The following is a 21,142-nucleotide window of genomic DNA, read 5'->3' as shown; positions in this document are numbered from 1 at the left end:
AAATTCCATCTGTCATCTGATAACTGTGAAAACTACTTTTTTCACCTGCACAGTACCGCAGTATTATCTCAAGGGTTTCGTAGGGTTCCTACACTTAATTTCGTTGTGATCGTTGTCAATGACAGTAGGAGAGGAGAAAAAACCATCTGACTTGAAACGTACATATTAAGTACAGAGATACAGCTGTTAGTACATCTTTGGGTACAGTTGCAGTAGCACGTCAAGTGAGATATCAAGAATGTGAGCAATCATTCATTGCTGTAGTATAGGCTAGGACAGAAGAAGAAGGTTTCCGACAAAGTAGACAATGAGAGACACTGTCGCTATCACTTATTAAACAGGAATTGTTCAGAAAATTTCAACTATATCTAGTGAAATGAGTAGGTTGATGCAGCTCCAGTCCGGCACTATCACCGAGTTGCCAAACATTTTTTCCGAATAGCACTTAAGATAAAAATGTGTGTGTCTTTGTGTGTGTGCGTGTGTGTGTGTGTGTGTGTGTGTGTGTGTGTGTGTGTGTGTGTCTGTCTGTCTGCAGGGACAGTACTGCAGAGTCTGAGTGGTAGTTGCAAGATGCACAGGGGCTACCTAAAACCATATTGGAATTCTACTGTAGCACATAGGTTCGAGAAAGGTGGCAGATAGGTTTCGAGATATGAGAGTGCCAGAAATATGATTCACTAGTGGCTGTAATCATTAAAGGACTTTTCCATACGATCCAAGTACGTGGCTGAATGGAAAGACTTGATTCTAAATCATAGACATCATTTCTACTGAAAGCGTATCACTAGCGACCTGAAAAGCTAGCGTACATTTCTTACGACCTCAGTCATCAATCATTCAGTAGCCAATAGGAGTGCGGCATTCTAGGGGTGGGGGGTGCTAGGTCATGTTGAACACCGCGCTGATAGTGGGAAAATGGAAATTTCTCATTTGATCATTGAATACTGAACTTGTAAATTGACTTATTAAATATGATGAAAATTGAAATGGAATTAAGCACTTAGGTAATTGATAGGTTATTTGCGCGATGTGGATGTTACTTTAGTTAGCACATTTACAGAAGACTTACGTCCGGCGCGAGTATAAAGGTGCGGCTTGAGGCCGGGATGTAAACGGCCGCCCGCTCGCGGGCCGCTGACGCGGCGCGTGTCCGGTTATAGCGCGCGTGCGAGAGAGCGGACGATCTTGTGTCATCACTTGACTTCACGGTAGCTCCGTCTGGTGGCCACGATATGAACAAAAGTCAGTTGGGCTCTGGAGCTCGCGATGAACACAGTGGGTGCCGTCATCTTGAATACCGGTACTTCCGTCATGATCTGATGTCACGGTGGCGCCCTCTGCTGGCACAGATATGAACTAAGTCAGTTGGCGTCCAGAACCAGTGGAGAACACACCTGCGTGAAATCGGTTAAATAATAAAGCCAAGTCCTTTTTTCCCACCATTTGCTTAGTAGAGATAACTGGGGTGTGACGAATTATCATGTTGGAATTTGAACTTAGTGCCATTTTTCTTGGGGAGGGGGGCGTGGCATTTTTCCACCAAAATTCAAACTTCCCGCCAAAATCCGCCATCTTGGATGACGTTATCGCCGCCTACTTGGATAACGGTACTTTGAGCTCGTAGTGGTGTTGTTCCAATATTAGCATTGGGCCATCTCTTTCTAGGTGAACATGTATTCTGACAGGAATTTCTCAGATGTGAAGTATGAAAGAGATGCTGCCGCTTCATCCTTGCAGGACCCGACTGACACCAACGAGTCGCTTGGCAGCTGCGGACGTGTGAGGAGTCGGCGGCTCCTGTGTTGGGTGTCGAGGGGCAGGATGTGCTTTTTATTAGTCATCTTTTGTTTAAGCTATATTCCATCGATTTGAACGACCAACAGGATGCCGTGAATTTAAATAAAAAAAACTACACAATGCATGTGAAGAATATCGATTTAATTAATTTGCATAAATTTCTTACATCAACGTGGCGTTAATGGTACAATAGTTAAGGGGAGGGTGTGCACGTGTGGGTGACATGGAGCACAACAGCAGGTTAAGTGCAGAACACTACGTTAATTTGAATACTTTTTATGTGAAACGCAGTACAACCGTTTAAGGGGGTGGTGTTAAAGAAGAATACGCCAGAACTGGCGTTCAAAAGCATGTCAAGTTCGAAAAGTGTACCAGAAAATGGTGGGAGGATATAACTGATTACTTAATTTGGTATCAAAGGCGGTACAATAGTTTAGGTTAATGGGGGTGACATGAAACCACTTAACAGAACACTATGTTAAGTGCCAACAAAGGGCCAAACATAAGGTTAAGACACCCAGAGTACAGTGCCAAACATTAGGTTATGCAACATGTGTGCCCCATATAATTGCTTCTTACAAGAACTTCATGTTTCCAAACAGCAGAAACTGATGAGCAAGAGAAATCCAACCCCAAAAACCGAATTTTTTAAAAATAAACAATATACACTTGAATTTCCTTTATGAGATCCTTCCTCTCCACCAATTTCCATATATACACTGCCTTGAATAAACAATATTCCACACATTGTCTAAATTGTTTAAACAATATTCCATACACAGCAATCGATTTCCCCCCAAATGACCAATCAACTGAGTCTTTTTCCCACCAATTGTGGGATGGGGGATGGGAGGAGAGCGGAGTTTACCTGAGGGCGAGAGGTTAATTAATTGATCAACTTAATTAAGTAGTTAATCAACTTGATAAGAGTGAGAGGGGCTATTCAATAACTCAGACCTGAAAGTATACCTGTAGCAGCGAGGGGGGGAGGGGGTTGGGGATGGGGAGATGGTGGGGAAAAATAGGTTAAGTGCCTGTCAATCAAAAGGAAGGTTCTTCTTAGCAGAATAATAGGTTAAGTACCTGTCAATCAAAGGAGAACAACAGGCTAAGTACCTGTCAGTCAAAGGAGTACAATAGGTTAAGTACATGTCAGTCAAAGGAGAGTAATAGGTTTGCCCCTGCCCCTGTGCAGGCAACCTGTACTAACAATATGTGCCACAACGAAGGTTGTCCTGCTACTACCCTTTCCCCATATCTTGCCCTTACTTTTCGCAGAATTTTGAACATTGTGCACCATCTTACATTCTCAAACGATTTTTCCATGCCAACAAATTATATGAAGATATCTTGATTTTTCTTTATCAACCTCAAAGTTAGAATTGCGTCTCTGGTGCCTTTACCTCTTCTAAAGCCAAAGTGATCGTCATCTAGCACACCCTCAATTTTCTTTTCCATTCTTCTGTATAATATTCTTGTCAGTAACTTGCATCCATGAGCTATTATTCTGATGGTGCGATTGTTCTTGTACTTGTCAGCTCTTGCAGTTTTCGAAATTGCATGGATGATATTGTTCTGTAAGTCAGATAATATGTCACCAGACTCATATGTTCTACAAACCAACGTCTTGTTGCCACTTTCCAAATGACTCTAGAAATTCTGATAGAATGTAATACATCCTTCCAACCTTTTTTGTTCTTAAGTCCTCCAAACCTCTCTTAAATTCTAATACTGGATCCTCTATCTATCGATTCCTGTTTCTTCTATCACATCACACTAATTTCCCCCCTCATAGAGGCCTCCAATGTAATCTTTCCACCTATCCACCCTCTTTTCTGTATTTAACAGTGGAATTCCCATTGCATTCTTAATGCTACTACACTTGCTTTTAATGTGACCGAAGATTGCTTTGACTCTCTTATATGCTTTGTCAGTCCTTCCGACAATCATTTCTTTTTCGATTTCTTCACATTTTTCATGCAGCCATTTCGTCTTAGTTTCCCTACACTTCGTATTTATTTCATTCCTCAGCGATTTATATTTCTGTATTCCTGAGTTTCCCAGAACATTTGCATACTTCCTCCTTTCATCTATCAACTGAAGTATTTCTTCTGTTACCCACGGTTTCTTCGAAGTTACCTTCTTTGTACCTATGTTTCTCTTTCCAAATTCTATGATTGCCCTTTTTAGAGATGTCCATTCCCCTTCAAGTGTACTGCCTACTGACCCATTCGTTATTGCTGTATCTATAGCCTTAGAGAACTTCAAGTGTGTATCGTTATTCCTTAGTACTTCTGCATCCCATTTCTTTGCGTATTGACCATCCCTGACTAATGTCTTAAACTTCAGCATACTCTTCATCACTACTACATTGTGATCTGAGTCTATATCTGCTCATGGGTAAGTTCTAAAATCAATTGCCTAATTTCGGAATCTCTGTCTGACCATGATGTAATCTGACTGAAATCTTCCCGTATCACGCGGCCTTTTCCAAGTATACCTCCTCCTAATGTGATACTTGAACAGAGTATTCGTTATTACTAGCTGAAGTTTATTGCAGAACTCAATTAGTCTTCTCCTGTCTCGTTCCTTGTCCCACGACCATATTCTACTGTAATCTTTTCTTCTGCTCCTTCCCCTACAACTGCATTCCAATTCCCCATCACTATTAGATTTTCATCTCTCTTTACGTAGTGTATCACCCTTTCTATATCCTCATATACTTTCTCTATCTCTTCATCTTCAGCTTGCGACGTCAGCATGTGTACCTGAAGTATCGTTGTCGGTGATGGTTTGCTGTCGATTCTGATAAGAACAACCCTGTCACTGAACTGTTCACAATAAGACACTCTCTGCCCTAACTTCCTATTCATAACGAATCCTACTCTCATTGTACCATTTTCTACTGCTGTTGATGTTACTCTGTACTCATCTGTCCAGAAATACTTGTCTTCTTTCGACTTCACTTCACTGACCACTACTATATCTAGATCGAGCTTTTACATTTCCCTTTTAAACAGATTTTCTACCTTCGCCCCACATTCGAGCTTCTGACATTCGACGCCCCGACTCGTAGAACGTTATCCTTTCGTTGATTATTCAATCTTAATGTCACGGTCACCTCCCCATTGGCTGTTCACTCCTGTTCCGGAATCCTTTGCCAATGGAGAGATCATCATGACACTTTTCCAATTAAGGCCTCCTGTCAGGTGGAAACAATGTGTGTCTCTTTAATGCAGTGGTTTCAATTGCCTTCTGCATCCTAGTGCCGTCGATCATTGCTGATGCTTCCACCTTTAGCGGCAGTTTCCCACCTCAAGGACACGAGAGTACCCTGAACCTTTGCCTGCCCACCCCTCCGCCCTCTCTGACAGGGCCGTTGGCAGATTGGGGTTGGCTTCCTGCGTTGCCTACACTCGTGGTGGCAGGCCGGCTGCCTGGCGGCCTCCAGGGACGACCTACAATAAGAGTCCCTGTTTTTCGCTTAGTTATTGACAGAATGTAATAGTTTGAAATGCGGTAATAATCTAATGAGTAAGAGGTGTAGTCTTATTTTAAAAGTTTCAGACAGTAAGACAACTTTTACCGTTAGAAACTGTATGACTATCTCCAGTTAAAGTAACTGACGGCTCGCAAATACTTGGACGCTATTTATCCGGTATTTGAGAATGAGTCCGTGACGAAAATGGCTTTAAAAGAGGTGGTTGGTTGGAAAATAATAGTCACAGGATGTTTTGGGACCCAATTTCATATTACTGAATGTTATTTTGCGACAAACCAGCAGTAGTGGGGTTACGGGCACAGTTTTGATATCTAATTGACATGAAAATTAATTAAATTGTTCAATTAATCACCCCCAACCACGCCCACCCCCATCCCTGGATGACGTCACATGTTTTCCCAGCTGCACGTGTGCCCCAGCCTCCTCATCCCCGTCCCCCCTCCCATCTCCCCCAACCCTCCCCGAACCTACCATATTGGCAGATATTTTGAATTTTTGCGGGAATTTCGAATTTTGCTGGGAATTTCTTTGTCCCAGGGCTGTGTTGGCATCCCAACCCACTCACCCCACACCCCTGCCTGGGAATTGGCAGGAAAAGGACTCAGCCTGTGATGGATAGGATGGATGTATGTCTTTATTTAAACAACTTGAGGCATTGCCTCCATACGGTGTGTTCACGATGGGGTCCGGAGTCCAACTGACATAGCTCACAGCTCTGCCATCAGAGGGCGCCGTCGTCCCTACCATGATGTAATTCAAGATGGCGGTCTGGAGGGGGAAAATGGCGGGAAAAGGACTCAGCTTGTTCTGGGCTGCTGAAGAGAGGAAGGAGTGTATTTATTTTTGGAACAATTTATTTAGGGACAGATTTCACGTAGTTTATTTATTACACTGATACAAAACACTCACCCTGACATGCTTGAGTTCGCAGTAAATAGTCTACAGACCTGCAAACTACTCGTAAATAATGCAGTACACTGCTGTGCAGAGAGGCAAACAATTCGTATTTGCCGAAATAAGGTACTACCTTTATTCTTTTTGGCGGGAAATGTGTTCAACTGACGAGATGCTGGTGTTGGACAGAGAGGAGTTTGAAAAGCGTATTACCTGAAAGCATACAGTATTTATAGTTGTTCGATGTCAGAGTTCACAACAGACACCTACTAAAAATCACCCTACAGCCCAGCTAATCGAAGCCAATACACGCAATCACAGCTGATGGAAAAAAAGTGTCACAGTTCTAATTACACTTCGAAACTGACATGATAAAACCAGCGCTTTTAACGAGCAGTTCATAATGTAGCACATGTACTGGGGAAATGCGTCGTCCTAAAAGACTGCAAAGGGGGTTGTAGTTGAACGTGCGGTCTCCTCGATGTACAATCACAGACTGCCGAAAAATCGAGGCCCTCTCCCCTCATGTCCCACATGCATCTTGTTCGTCTACAGTATAGCGTAGCGACGCAGACGCAGACGCCCCTAATGGTCAGGGAGCGCACCAGACACAGACTGGGCAGGCCCCCGACGCCTCCAATAGGCCTCTCGTTCTGCGAGCGAAAACATCTTTGCTTAATGTCAAAACTCTTTCTTGCAATCTGTTAAAATTATTTCTCAGAAAGGTCGGACCCCTCTGGAACAACAAAGAAATTTGGGAGAACGGTTCAGCTGGGGCCGAGTAAGAGCCACGGTTTCATAGGGAAGTCGTCCGCCATACTGCCCTGGACTACTTAACATCAGCTCGACTCCTATAATAAAGCAACTATTTAAAAAAGGAAAAAAAATGCGCGACTATAATAAATGTCCTCTTTCCATGAAAATAGACAAAGCCCAATTTCATTTAGTTTTATGAGCAAAATGGGTATAGTTTTTTACGTTCGACTGCACTCGCATCTCATTGTTTTGTGACGTCCAGCACAAGTGATCAGCAGGGACATACCCCCACCCCGCGTAAAATCAGAAAAGAAAAGCTTCCACTATTCTGATGCGAAAACTACCGATCACCGCAGAATGTTTTCGTTATTTCGATTTATTTTTAATATAGTCGGATTACACTCACTATGTAGGTCAAATGGGATTCCGTGTAGGGAACACGTTCTTTTCGAGGAACACTATTGGGAAACGACATCTTAAGCTGACAGCCCACAACATACATTTCGCGTAAGGCTCGTGCTATTAAAAACACGATCGTCGCGACTACGTTACCATCACCCTGCATAAAAAGAGTACTTGAGTGTACAGGTACACCCACGAGCCGCTGATACTGTTATGCTTTCTGGTAGAAATGCTGTCCGCGATTTTGAATCAAATCTGTCCATTCAACCATCTACTTGCTTTGAATCCTGTAGAGACATCTTTTTATGATTACAGCGACTGGTGAATCATATTCGTGGCATTCTGATATCTCGAAATGAGTCGTCTTTTTCGAACCTATCTGCTGAGGATGCCATACAGCAGAAACTCCAGCGCTGTTTCTTAGACAGTCCGTCTGCATCTTGTAACTGCACCTAAGTCGCCATCCATGCATGCATGTCTATGTGACGCCCCCAATTTAAGTCTGACCTGTACGGGAGTCGGAGAGCGCTATATGTAAGATCTTCTGCATCCTGTAGGGAAACAGGACGAGCTGAGTTAATGCGACAGGAGCGTGTGTTGACCACTCATTAGAAATAGGAACATGATGTCATATCTCGACCAACCGTGTACAGTGTGTAAGATCAGCGCCAAACGAACGTTTCCCCTTGCAGCACCAGGTAGCAGGAGTGATAGTACGAGCAATCACGGTGGTTTTCCTTGTATGGAAAATTAGGAAGACTGCACGTTATATAGTGTTTTTTCTACCATGACTTAGAGACCCGTGTCGGCTGCTGCTAAACCGACATTAACACACTTCGACCCTCTGGCTCTCACAGAAAACTGAACATCGCATGGCATAAACTGTACAGCTACCACACCACACGCTGATAGAAATAAAACACAGATACGATGTTTCTCAAGGACAAAAATGTGGAACACATCGCAACATATGGAAACTGGAGGAGTCTGCGGTATTGTAGAGCGCTTGCAACAACTGTACAGTTAATCTCATTTTCCCGTCGAAAGAGGAGCGGATGTCTCGGTGCTACGTTCTGAAAAGCATTGTTCCTTCATTTTGCAGTCATGTACACGATTACTGTTCCAGTGTTGACCATCACCGGAAGGTGTTCTTCACAACATGCGCGAGACAGCACAAACAAAAATGGGTACCGTTATCTTATTGGTGAAAAAAAATTAAAATAAAAGCTTGTGTAGGGTATCGCAAGATAAGTAAATAGAACGAGTCTGTAGCGATGAGGAACGCGCCCAAACAACTGTATTAAGGTCATGGCCGCTACAGTTAATCAGCAACAAGTAGCAGATATCCAGTGTTCCTTCCATCTCAGTCAATCATTATGCGTTAATCAACAGCGCACCCACTGGATGGTTGGTATTAGAAAGACGCCATTGATATGGAGCGATGTACTGTAATACACACCACAGTTGATAAGGAGATCAATTTTAGCAATTTTACCCAGGGTCAGAGAGAGCAATCTCCACCAGATTCTGCAACCTGTTTAGAAACAGAGTGACTGCTATAGCAGCGTGTTTTGACCACTGGGTGGTAGTGGAAACATGTTCTCGTAGCTCCACCACCAGTGTATGATGTCAGTGTCAAATGAGGCCTGCTATTGCAACACGACAGCAGTACAAGCAGTTACGGTGGTGTTTCTTGCTGGTAAAATTAGGAAGACTCAACATCGAAGCAGATCCACGTCCCTCAGGATCCATTCACGTCTATCACCCAAACATTCTATCATCGTTATTCTCTACCATCCAGCAGAGAAAAATTACGAACCATCTGCGTGCTGGCATCGAGCACATGTGAAGATCCTATTAAATATACAAGTATTGATCCACTGATCGATTGCACAGTCCAGTGTGAAGTTGCATCGCCTGTAGTGTAGGAGGATGACCGTATCCCACAGACTATACAATAAGTCGCGGACTGAAACATTGCTCTTTCTGCTGTAACACGCTTTGTACACTGTCATACATTTTGTTTGTCCTGCTACGACTTCGAGGTCTGTGTCAGGTTCTAAACTGACATTAACACGTTCCAATCCATTGCTTCTCGCAGAAAACTAGATGTCGCAGGGTATAAATCGTGTTGCTACTGCTGCTACCATAACACACCACACACACTGAATGATTTTAATTAAAAGGCAGTTACAACATAAGGAAACTAGAAGAGTTTGGCAGCATTGTGGAGAGTTTCCAAACTGCTGTCCAAAGGTGATTGACAACCTCTACATTTAAACTCATCTGTCACAGTGACGGAATAGCTGATGGCTCTGCATTCCGTTTCGACTGATTCCTAATATTGCAATCATGTACGCTATCACTGTTTCGGTGCTAGCCATCCCCAGAAGGTGTTGCCCCTCCACCAAGACTCTTTCTCCATCTCAAACAAACGATGTCAGTCAGTCATTGTGTGGTAACTGCCAGCATACCAGTGGATGGATGGGGTCGAAAAAACACCGTCGATGTTCATAATAAGCATCACAGTTCATAGTGCTAATAACTTTAGCAGTTTTACAGTAATTTCAACACCGACCAATTATGCGACAGCATGTTTCCCAATTAACGTATAATCGCTAAACTGTCCCTTCTCTACTTTGCGAGTACCAATGCGAATGTAGACAGATGAATGTGCAGTACGTCCATTCATTGTTAATTCTAGAACATATACATCATCAAAGTATACGAGACAGCGCTCTACGTATTTCTAGCACCTCGAGCATAGTGCATAATAGGCGATCTATCTCTATGCGGATGAGAGTCACAGAGCATTCTCACAGCCTTAGGATAAAATTAGAGACTGAAAGACCCCCTCACACTGTCTTTGACGAACCCACCCTGCAGTACCGTTACCGATTAGATCGGCGTGAACAAGGTTTCTCCAGACACGCGCATGTCGAGGAGATTAGCACCCCTTATCGGTGTATAGTAACAGATTTGAAAGTGATGTGAAGTAATAGCAGACGGTTAAGAAGAACAAGAAACGGGTGATTTTTATGCATGATGGAGCTCCAGACGGATGGAGTTCGAAGCATTTTATGTAAATCAATCTTAATGTATTGTTCTAGTATCTGGGATCAGTACCAGGAGGGTATTGGTAAGAGAGAGCATAAGCACATGCGCTCCTAAGGACACACGTTTCTGCACAGGCTATAATATTAGGTCGCTTGAGTTTCCAACCAATCAGTCGTGTGCAATGCAGCGCTATTAATAATCCAGTGTAAGAATTATATTTCCAGCGCATGACGTACATCCTTCTTGCAGGTTTCTCTACGATAAACTATGGTAACAAACTGTAGAACGGAAAAACTACACTACGAGCCATTAAAATTGCTACACCACGAAGATGACGTGCTACAGACGCGAAATTTAACCGACAGGAAGAAGATGCTGTGATATGCAAATGATTAGCTTTTCAGAGCATTCACACAAAGTTGGCGCCGGTGGCGACACCTACAACGTGCTGACATGAGGAATGTTTCCAACCGATTTCTCATAAACAGCAGTTGACCGGCGTTGCCTGGTGAAACGTTGTTGTGATGCCTCATGTAAGGAGGAGAAATGCGTACCATCACTTTTCCGACATTGATAAAGGTCGGACTGTAGCCAATCGCGATTGCGGTTTATCGTATCGCGACATTGGTGCTCGCGTTGGTCGAGATCCAATGACTGTTAGCAGAATATGGAATCGGTGGGTCCAGGGGGGTAACACGGAACGCCGTGCTGGATCCCAACGGCCTCGTATCACTAGCAGTCGAGATGACAGGCATCTTATCCGCATGGCTGTAACGGATCGTGCAGCCACGTCTCGATCGCTGAGTCAACAGATGGGGACGTTTGCAAGATAAAAACCATCTGTACGAACAGTTCGACGACGTTTGCAGCAGCATGGAATATCAGCACAGAGACCATGGCTGTGGTTACCCTTGCCGCTGCATCACAGACAGGAGCGCCCGCGATGGTGTACTCAACGACGAACCTGGGTGCACGAATGGCAAAACGTCATTTTTTCGGATGAATCCAGGTTCTATTTACAGCATCATAATGGTCGCATCCGTGTTTGTCGACATCGCGGTGAACGCACATTGGAAGCGTGTATTCGTCATCGCCATACTGGCGTATCACCCGGCGTGATGGAATGGGGTGCCATTGGTTACACGTCTCGGTCACCTCTTGTTCGCACTGACGGCACTTTGAACAGTGGACGTTACATTTCAGATGTGTTACGACCCGTGGCTCTACCCTTCATTCGATTTCTGCGAAACCCTACATTTCAGTAGGATAGTACACGACCGCATGTTGCAGGTCCTCTACAGGCCTTTCTGGACACAGAAAATGTTCGACTGCTGCCCTGACCAGCACATTCTCCAGATCTCTCACCAATTGAAAACGTCTGGTCAATGGTGGCCGAGCAACTGGCTCGTCACAATACACCAGTCACAACTCTTGATGAACTGTGGTATCGTGTTGAAGCTGCATGGGCAGCTGTACCTGTACACGCCATCCAAGTTCTGACTCAATGCCCAGGCGTATCAAGGCCGTTATTGCGGCCAGAGGTGGTTGTTCTGGATACTGGTTTCTCAGGATCTATGCACCCAAACTGCGTGAAAATGTATTCGCATGTCAGTTCTAGTATAATATATTTGTCCAATGAATACCCGTTTATCATCTGCATTTCTTATTGGTGTAGCAATTTTAATGTCCAGTAGTGTACTTCCTTAAAACAGTGGCTTTGTGTGATACATTCACAATATAGCTTTCCAGAAATGTATAGTGTCCACTGTTCACATCCGATCACGGTTCAGAAATTATACTATGCCCACACCAGTCCTATAGAAAATGATCATTAGTAAACGAGAATACCTCTTACAAGGAGACAGATAAACACATAGCAGTGTTATCCGACATGTGAAATTACAAGTCATACCGCCACTAACTCTGTAAACAGCACATCTGTCAATACAGATGTCTACACAGCGATTGCAGAGTCTCACAAACACCCATCGCTAGAATGAGATTTTCACTCTGCAGCGGAGTGTGCGCTGATATGAAACTTCCTGGCAGATTAAAACTGTGTGCCCGACCGAGACTCGAACTCGGGACCTTTGCCTTTCGCGGGCAAGTGCTCTACCATCTGAGCTACCGAATCACGACTCACGCCCGGTCCTCACAGCTTTACTTCTGCCAGTATCTCGTCTCCTACCTTCCAAACTTTACAGAAGCTCTCCTGCGAGGAGAGGTTCGCAGGAGAGCTTCTGTAAAGTTTGGAAGGTAGGAGACGAGATACTGGCAGAAGTAAAGCTGTGAGGACCGGGCGTGAGTCGTGCTTCGGTAGCTCAGATGGTAGAGCACTTGCCCGCGAAAGGCAAAGGTCCCGAGTTCGAGTCTCGGTCGGGCACGCAGTTTTAATCTGCCAGGAAGTTTCGTTATCTATCGCTAACTTAGAATCATCTTAGTTATGAAACTGAAGTATCGATTTTTCACCCCAGATGCGACAGCGGAATGGAGTACATCGCACAAATCACGTTTCATCACACGTGAGATGGATGTCCTCTGATGACCAAGAGGTTTACTGCTAATGATCGCCAGTAGACACTGCTCTAAACCCACACAAAACAAGCGGTTGTATACGAGTCGAACGCAGGTATATATTACACAACTGATGCATCCTGACGGAACATCAGGAGAAAGTGGTCAACTGATCAGCAGCAACTTCTCTCTCTCTCTCTCTCTCTCTCTCTCTCTGTCTCTCTCTCTCTTCCTCTCTAGAATGCATCATCAGTGTACCATTAAATCGTACGTCGTTACAACTCCATCTGAACCGACCAGTCCATCCATCCATCTATTAGCGCAGATGCAAGTAAAATTAGAGGCAGATGGGTCTCTGTCTTCCTGAAAAGCGTCAAATACAGTAGCCAACTCTTGTGTATCATTGTTGCCTCAATAGACATGTAGTAGAATGCTGCCTCGACGGAAAAAACTGACTGTTTCCCTGGTTCCCTTCGCTTCCATGTCCACGTTTTCTCGAATTCCTCTTGCTGTTGCGTACTTGTTCCCATGTACAAATTGTTCCGCGCCGAGCAGAAGAAACGCAAATACTTCCTTAATTTCCCCGCATTTCAGTGTATATTCCATCAATATATACGTATTTTCCGCAATTCTATCGATTTTTTGTGTCAGTTCTACCCATGCGATCTTGACACAACCTCTCGCCTGACAGTGTATAAAGCTTTTGATAAAATTTGCTATTAGTACGAAGAACAGTGTAGGTGAGCAACTGATTTTGCATGGCTCTTCAGTGTCTTGTGGATGGAATTTTACTCTTACTAACGCAGACGCTAGTGGACATGGTAATGGTTGGGTTACTCTAGCTGTACTACATGGTGGTAAAGTAGAGACTGTAGCAGGCCTGGAGACTTTTAACAGTCGAGAAATTATTGCTTAGCGGACATTTCAAAGTTGTGAGGTGTACAACAGAGATAGGGATACATCTTATTATATGCCCACAATGCCTTTGGTTCTTAGACGAGGAACCATCTCCAAATTAGTGAGTCAGAGTCTGTGTCTGTGTGAATTAAAGGACCTCTTAATTGCAGCAAGATTACACTATAAAATTACCAAATATGCAGCAACCAGTCGCAAAATCATGCTTTATTTATTCACTTTTGTAAATATATTTCAACTGATTGACAGCCATCATCGGTGCTCCAAATACAAGAATAAAAATAATTAATAACAGTGACCAAATGAATAAATGTACATAAAGCAACATAAACCGGTTAAATGAATATAGACGTACGAAACCATTTAAAATGAACATACAAATTTACCTTTCAACCAATATATGCCCTGAGCAGTAAATCTGTCTTAAGCAGAGGTCAAACATAAAGTGATACATCGAGAATTGACTATGTCAACGAGAAACCACAATGGGGCGCTGCAAAGCAAACCCGCCCCCTATGCAAAAAGATACAGCTAAAATAAAAATGAGAAGAAGAAGAAAGAGGTATGACATGCAGAGTGAGGTACAATGGAATGACAAAGATTTTGTCAGCCACTTAGTACAGTTATATACGCCAAAAAGCGATTGTACAAATTGCACGGCTTGATGTAGCTCGCATGACCCATTAGGATCGCTGGGGAGAAAGCAGCCTGTGCTATTCTGGGAAGCAATGGAACGGATTTCTGCAGGGTCTGTGAGGGTGAGTAACTAGGCAGTTAAGTCTTCGCTGGCCCACAGGCAGAGAGAGGGATCACGCCAGCAGTGGTGAACATGTGTGTGTGGTCCAGAGGATGACTTGGCGATTATTTACATAGATATGTGACATCAGTATGACACTCGAAGAACTCTTAACGGTAGACGCGACTTTCACATGCCGTTGGCAGCAGTGCAGGAGCAAATGGCTAGCGTTCTGGCACTGGCTTGCATCTGGCTGGCCCTGCAAAGCACGTGCATCCGTTGGAGCCTATAATAGTTGCGGTTGATGATAGATCGCAGGCGTTTTATACACGCACTGAGTGTTTGTGCACTGGGTTATTTTCGGCTGTTTAAGCGTTGTGAGCATTACACATGCATTATCTTTTGACAATTTACGAGTTGTTTTGGTGTCTGTTGCACATTTTTGTGAACAGGTGTGCAGTGCGTGATTTCGACAGTTGACGATTAGCAAGCGTGTTAGCAGAGTCTTCTAGAAGCATTATTTTGAAAATTATCGAGTTGTTTGCCTCTCTGCACATCAATGTACTGCATTATTTCGGTGATTTACGAGTAGTTTGCGGGTTTGTAGGCTGTGCAATGCATTATTTAGACAGTTTACAATTAGCAAGCCTTTTTGCAGAGTGTTCTACATGCATTATTTCGTTGACATAGCTATAGGGAGAGACGGGTAATATACAGTGTGTACAATGGCGTAGAGGGAATAATAAGAGTGGACGACCAAGAACGAGAATTAGAGCGCAGTTAGCTTAATAGCTCATGGATCCAAGTTGCTAACAAGGATAATATACAGAAGAATAGTAAAGAAAATTGAGGATGTGCTGAATGACGATCTGTTTGTCTTCAGAAAAGTTAAAGGCACCCGAGAGGCAATTGTGATGTTTTGACTGGTAATGAAAGCAAGACTACAGAAGAATCAAGACAGGTTCATAGGATTTGTCAACCTGCAAGGATCATTTGTCAGTGTAAAATGGAGCAAGCTGTTTGAAATCCAGAGTGAGCTATAGGGAGAGACAGGTAATATGCAATGTATACAAGGGCGTAGAGGGAATAATAAGAGTGGACGACCAAGAACGAAGCGGTCGGTTTAAAGAGGGTGTAAGACAGGAATGTAATCTTTCGTATCTACTGTTCAACCTGTACATCGAAGAAGCAATGATGGAAACAATAGAAAGTTTCAAGAGTGGGATTAAAATTCAAGAAGAAATGATATCAATAGTACAATTTTACAATTTGGTGATGGCATTGCTATCCTCAGTGAAAGTGAAGAAAAATTACAGGATGTGCTGAATCGAGTGAACAGTCTAATTAGTACAGAATGTGGATTGTGAGTAAATCGAAGGAGGACGAGAGTAATGAGAAGTAGCAAAAACGAGAACAACGATTAACTTAACATCAGGACTGGTGGCCACGAAGTAGATGGAGTTAACGAATTCTGGTACCTAGGCAGCAGGGAGCAAGGAGGACATCAAAAGCAGACTAGCAGCGGCAAAAAGGGTGTCCCTGGCTGAGAGAAGTCTACTAGTATCAAACATAGGCGTTAATTTGAGGAAGAAATTTCTGAGAATGTACGTTTGGAGCACAGCATTATACAGTAGTGAAACACAGACTGTATAACCAAAGATGGATCAGGTGAGGAGGACCTGCATCGTGGCTTCTAAGATCACACGATCCGAATGTGGGGCCACATTATAGCTGTAGTATTTGCCACTCCGGTTAACACAATTTAAGAATTGGAGCAAAAACTTGTCAGTGCTTTGTGTAGAATTTTGAAATGATCCATGCGTGTTTAAAAGGATTCGATACCCGTGTGGCAATGAGAACAGGCCTGCATCCTCGTACAAGGACGACACTTTGGACACCCCTTTAACTAAGTGTGCAGTCATGTAACGTTGACATATTAGTTCAAATCACCTGCACCTACCTGTAACAACTTTTCTTAATGACGTGTTATGTTCTTTCCTTTCACTAACTGGGAAAGGATCAAGTCAGTGGTGGCCGGTAATCAGAAAATCGCAATTATCTCGCAAGCGGTTCGCTCGCGGATCCATGTTTACTGAGGCGTTTTCTCTTCTTGTTGCACGTACTTCCAACTGTATACGTTATGCTATTAATTATGATGCGCCCTGTGTGCGTATATATACACTCTAGGACGAAAAGAACGACGCACAAGGAAGAAGTTATGCAAATTGGTCACTAATCGTTATTTGTATAGATATCGACGGAAAAAGCCAAATTGTAAAATTTGGCAGCCAGTGGATGAATGTGTGACGCTGCAGCGCACTTTCACCGTACAGTTGGCAAGAAGAGAAACCAGGAGACCTGTCGATACCAGGACATAAGGAGTTTGCGAATTTCATTCCGTGTACTCAGCTGGACAGAGTGTATGCCAGGCACACAGGCGGGTAAGCAACGCACACAGATTCCAGCATTTCAAAGAGGACAACTAGTTGGGCTCAGAGAAATCGATTGTAATAATCGGCGAGTCGCTCCACATTTGAACAGCAGCGACGCCACTGTTCGGCCATGTCGGTGGGAACAGGTGAACCGTGGCCCGACGCAGTGTCGAGCAGGAAGCGGTGGGCCCAGGGGGTCGGCAGGACGCGAGCACCGCGCAGTCGCCAGGGTGGCCGCCACAGTCCCGGACTCACCATTACCGTCGATCCCACGTGCGCCTGGTGTCTCGGTGGCGACAATGACCATTAATAGGCGGCTGAACTCACGGTGGCCAGTGCTTCGACTGCCATCGACGTCTATACACCGACAAATCCGTTTGTAGTGGTGCCAGGCTACACCGCACTGGAGTACAGTTGTCTTCAGTGATGAGCCTCGTGTCGAACTGAGCCTCGATGACCGGCGAGGACGTGTCTGGAGACGACCCCGACAGCGGCGGCAAATTGCTTACCGCATGGCACGGCCTGACAAACAGGAGTCCTGGTCTGGGGTGCCATTTATTTTCATTTGTCACGCGCAGCACCCTTAAGGCACAGTGGTATGTCGACGATATTCTACGCTCCGTTTGTTGCCCTCATGACAAGCCATCCGTGGCTTACATTTCAACAAAATAATGCCCGCCCGCACACGGCGAGAGTTTCTACTGCTCGTCTTGGTGCTTGCCGAACCCACTTTGGCCAGCAAAGTCGCCAGATCTCTCCTCAATTCAGAGCGTTCGGAACATTATGGGCAGGGCCATCCAACCAGTTGGGAATTTTGACGATCCAACGTGCCAATTGAACAGAATTTGGCACGATATCCGTCAGGATGCCATCCAACAACTTTATAAATAATTGCCAAGCCGAATAATTACTTGCATAAGGCCTGAAGGAGGACTAATGCGTTACTGACTTACTCAATTTGTGAAGCTCTTCCTCTTGAATAAATCAACCAATCCTTCACAGTTTGTCACCATTCGTTTGTCTGTACATAAACATCATATCTACCGATTTCAGTCCCATTCAGATAATTCCTTGGTAGTGCGTCGTTTGTCTTTGAGTGTATACACAGGTTGTTAAGGTATAGGTACAAATATTATGATAATTAGTACCTTAATATACAGGGTGTTACAAAAAGGTACGGCCAAACTTTCAGGAAACATTCCTCACGCACAAATAAAGAAAAGATGTTATGTGGACATGTGTCCGGAAACGCTTGATTTCCATGTTAGAGCTCATTTTAGTTTGTTCTTCCACCTACGCTCTATGGAGCACGTTAACATGGTTTCATACGGGATACTCTACCTGTGCTGCTAGACCATGTGCCTTTACAAGTACGACACAACATGTGGTTCATGCTCGATGGAGCTCCTGCACATTTCAGTCGAAGTATTCGTACGCTTCTCAACAACAGAATCGGTAACCGATGCATTGGTAGAGGCGGACCAATTCCATGGGTTCCACGCTCTCCTGACCTCAACCCTCTTGACGTTCATTTATCTGGGCATTTGAAAGCTCTTGTCTACCAAATGTAGAGACTCTTCGTGCTCGTATTCTGGACGGCTGTGATACAATATGCCATTCTCCAGGACTGCATCAGCGCATCAGGGACACCATGAGACGCAGGGTGGATGTATGTATCCTCGCTAACGGAGGACATTTTGAACATTTCCTGTAACAAAGTGTTTGAGGTCACGCTGGTACGTTCTGTTGCTGTGTGTTCCCATTCCATGGTTAATGTGATTTGAAGAGAAGTAATAAAATGAGCTCTAACATGGAACGTAAGCGTTTCCGGACACATGTCCACGTAACGTATTTTCTTTCTTTGTGTGTGAGGAATGTTTCCTGAAAGTTTGGCCCTACCTTTTTGTAACACCCTGTATACCTACCATAGTTTATTGCTTTTTCTTTGCATCTGAGAGACTTTCCACAAAAACACCAAATAATTTACTACTTGCTATTTTCTACAGATTTGTAAATTTTATTGTAATTAGACCCATCAGTAGAGATTATCTGATTTGTATCCAACTTCAATAGCTGACCCGCTGCCCAGGGGAAAATGATGAACGTTAATGGCCTGCTTGTGCTGCAAGTACTTGGAGATATTAGCGAATCTAAAAACATACACTCACAATAGCTATTATTATTAGTCTGCAGATGAAGTAAATATTGATGTTACATCGTTACATAGACTGTACTCTGTCATAAACAGGGAATTCTGCACGAACTGACCTCCCAATTATGTTCCATAAATATTCTGTGTCATTCGTGTTGGGCGATCTGGGTAGCCAAATCATTCAGTCGAACTGTCCAGAAAGTCCTTCAAATGAATTGAGAACATTTGTTGCCCAGTGACATGTTGGATTGTCATCCACGAAAACTGCATTGTTGAATGGCTGCAAATGGTCTCCGAGTAGCAGAACATAACCATTTTCAGTCAATGATCGATTCAGTTGGACCAGAGGAGCCAGTCCACTCCAGGTAAGCACAGCCCACACCATTATGGAGATACCACCAGACTGCACAGTGCCTCGTTGTCAGCTTTGTGGGGTCTGCGCCACTCTCGAACCCCACCATCAGTCCTTACCAGCTGAAATCGGGACTCATCTGACCAGGCCACGGTTTTCCGGTTGTCCAGGGTCCAACCGAAATCGCCACGAGCCCAGGAGAGGCTTGCAGGTGATGTCGCACTGTTAGCAGAGGCTCTCGTGTCCGTCGTCTGCTGCCAAAGCCCATTGTACCCAGTTAATTAATTCTTGGGCAAGGCCAGCAAGAGCTCGGGAGTGGGAAAGTTTGGTAGCCCAGAAAACATATTTAAAATTCTCGTACGATATTTAGTTTAACTTAAAAAGTGTTGCAAGGAAATTTGACATGTTAGAACAAGCAAATGATGGAACAGATAAATTATATGCCTTTTGCAAAATTAAAAAATTGTGATAATAAGTTTGCTTTCATGTACATCAAATCTGATCTGATAGCACCATAAACCTTAAAGGAAAGAAAATGCCTCAACTTCTTATAACTTAACTGGAATGTTATCTGAATCAAAATTTATACTGTCTGAATTAAAATGCAAAAAGTAATTTTACTGAATCGAAAGAGTCTGTGTAGATAAAAAATTGTTTCCTTCCCTCTTTTCTATAAGTATTGACGAGGATTACAAGTAGTAAACTAACATCTGACAAATATAAGATACATATTTTACGACATGGAAATTCTGCAAGTGATATATATTTTGAAGTGAAAATGCTTGTGGGTGAACGACGCTCGACAGAACGGATACAAATAGATTCTGCCAGCACCGCACGAACAGGGTGACACTAATAAACAATAGTGAGGACCGTTATCGAAACCAGAACACACCAGTTACGGTAATAAACATGCAGTCAAGTTCTCTGTGACACACTAATTGAGAAAAGTTAGTTATAACTTTAGCTGAATCACTGTAATTAGCACAGTCTATCAAGCCCAGAGTGAAATTTTAAAAAAGCGCTTCAACGGGCAACAGATCGTGATCGATCGTGACCAGAAAATAACTGAGCGCAAAACCGTAGATTAAACGATAATAGCGACAGCTCACAGAGAAAGGCAACTGGCGTGTGGTTGTTATGGGAGCACGACCAGGAGGTACGAGGGGTCACGGCAGATCCTCACCAGTGAAGAGACCTGTAGTACGCCGAGATCGATAACGTTGATACAACGGGATCGACCCGAGCCAGTCCCGGCTCACCCGTTAACGCTAAATTTCGCCATACTGTCCTAACGGATACTTTAGTCGTTGTCCCACATTGATTTCTGAGGTTATTTCATGCAGTGTTGCTTATCTGCCAGCTCTGACAACTCTATGGAAACGCCGTTGTTCTCGGTCGTTTAAACTAAAGCCCCTATTACACGATGCGCCTAATCCGTACACCTATGCACCAACGCTCCAAGCGGACATATTTGTAACTACATACTGGTTCACGTAGACCTATTACACCATCCGCGCGGGATATACCTGGCGCACATGCGCAGTAGACGGTAATGATGCACGAAACGCAAACAGAATTGTCAGATCTCTTATAAAGTCGTTCGCTCTAGCGCGCGAACATAATGGGC

The sequence above is a fragment of the Schistocerca nitens genome, chromosome 6 (assembly GCF_023898315.1).
Source record: "Schistocerca nitens isolate TAMUIC-IGC-003100 chromosome 6, iqSchNite1.1, whole genome shotgun sequence".
NCBI lineage: Eukaryota > Metazoa > Arthropoda > Insecta > Orthoptera > Acrididae > Schistocerca > Schistocerca nitens.
Note: the sequence above shows the minus strand (reverse complement) of the source record.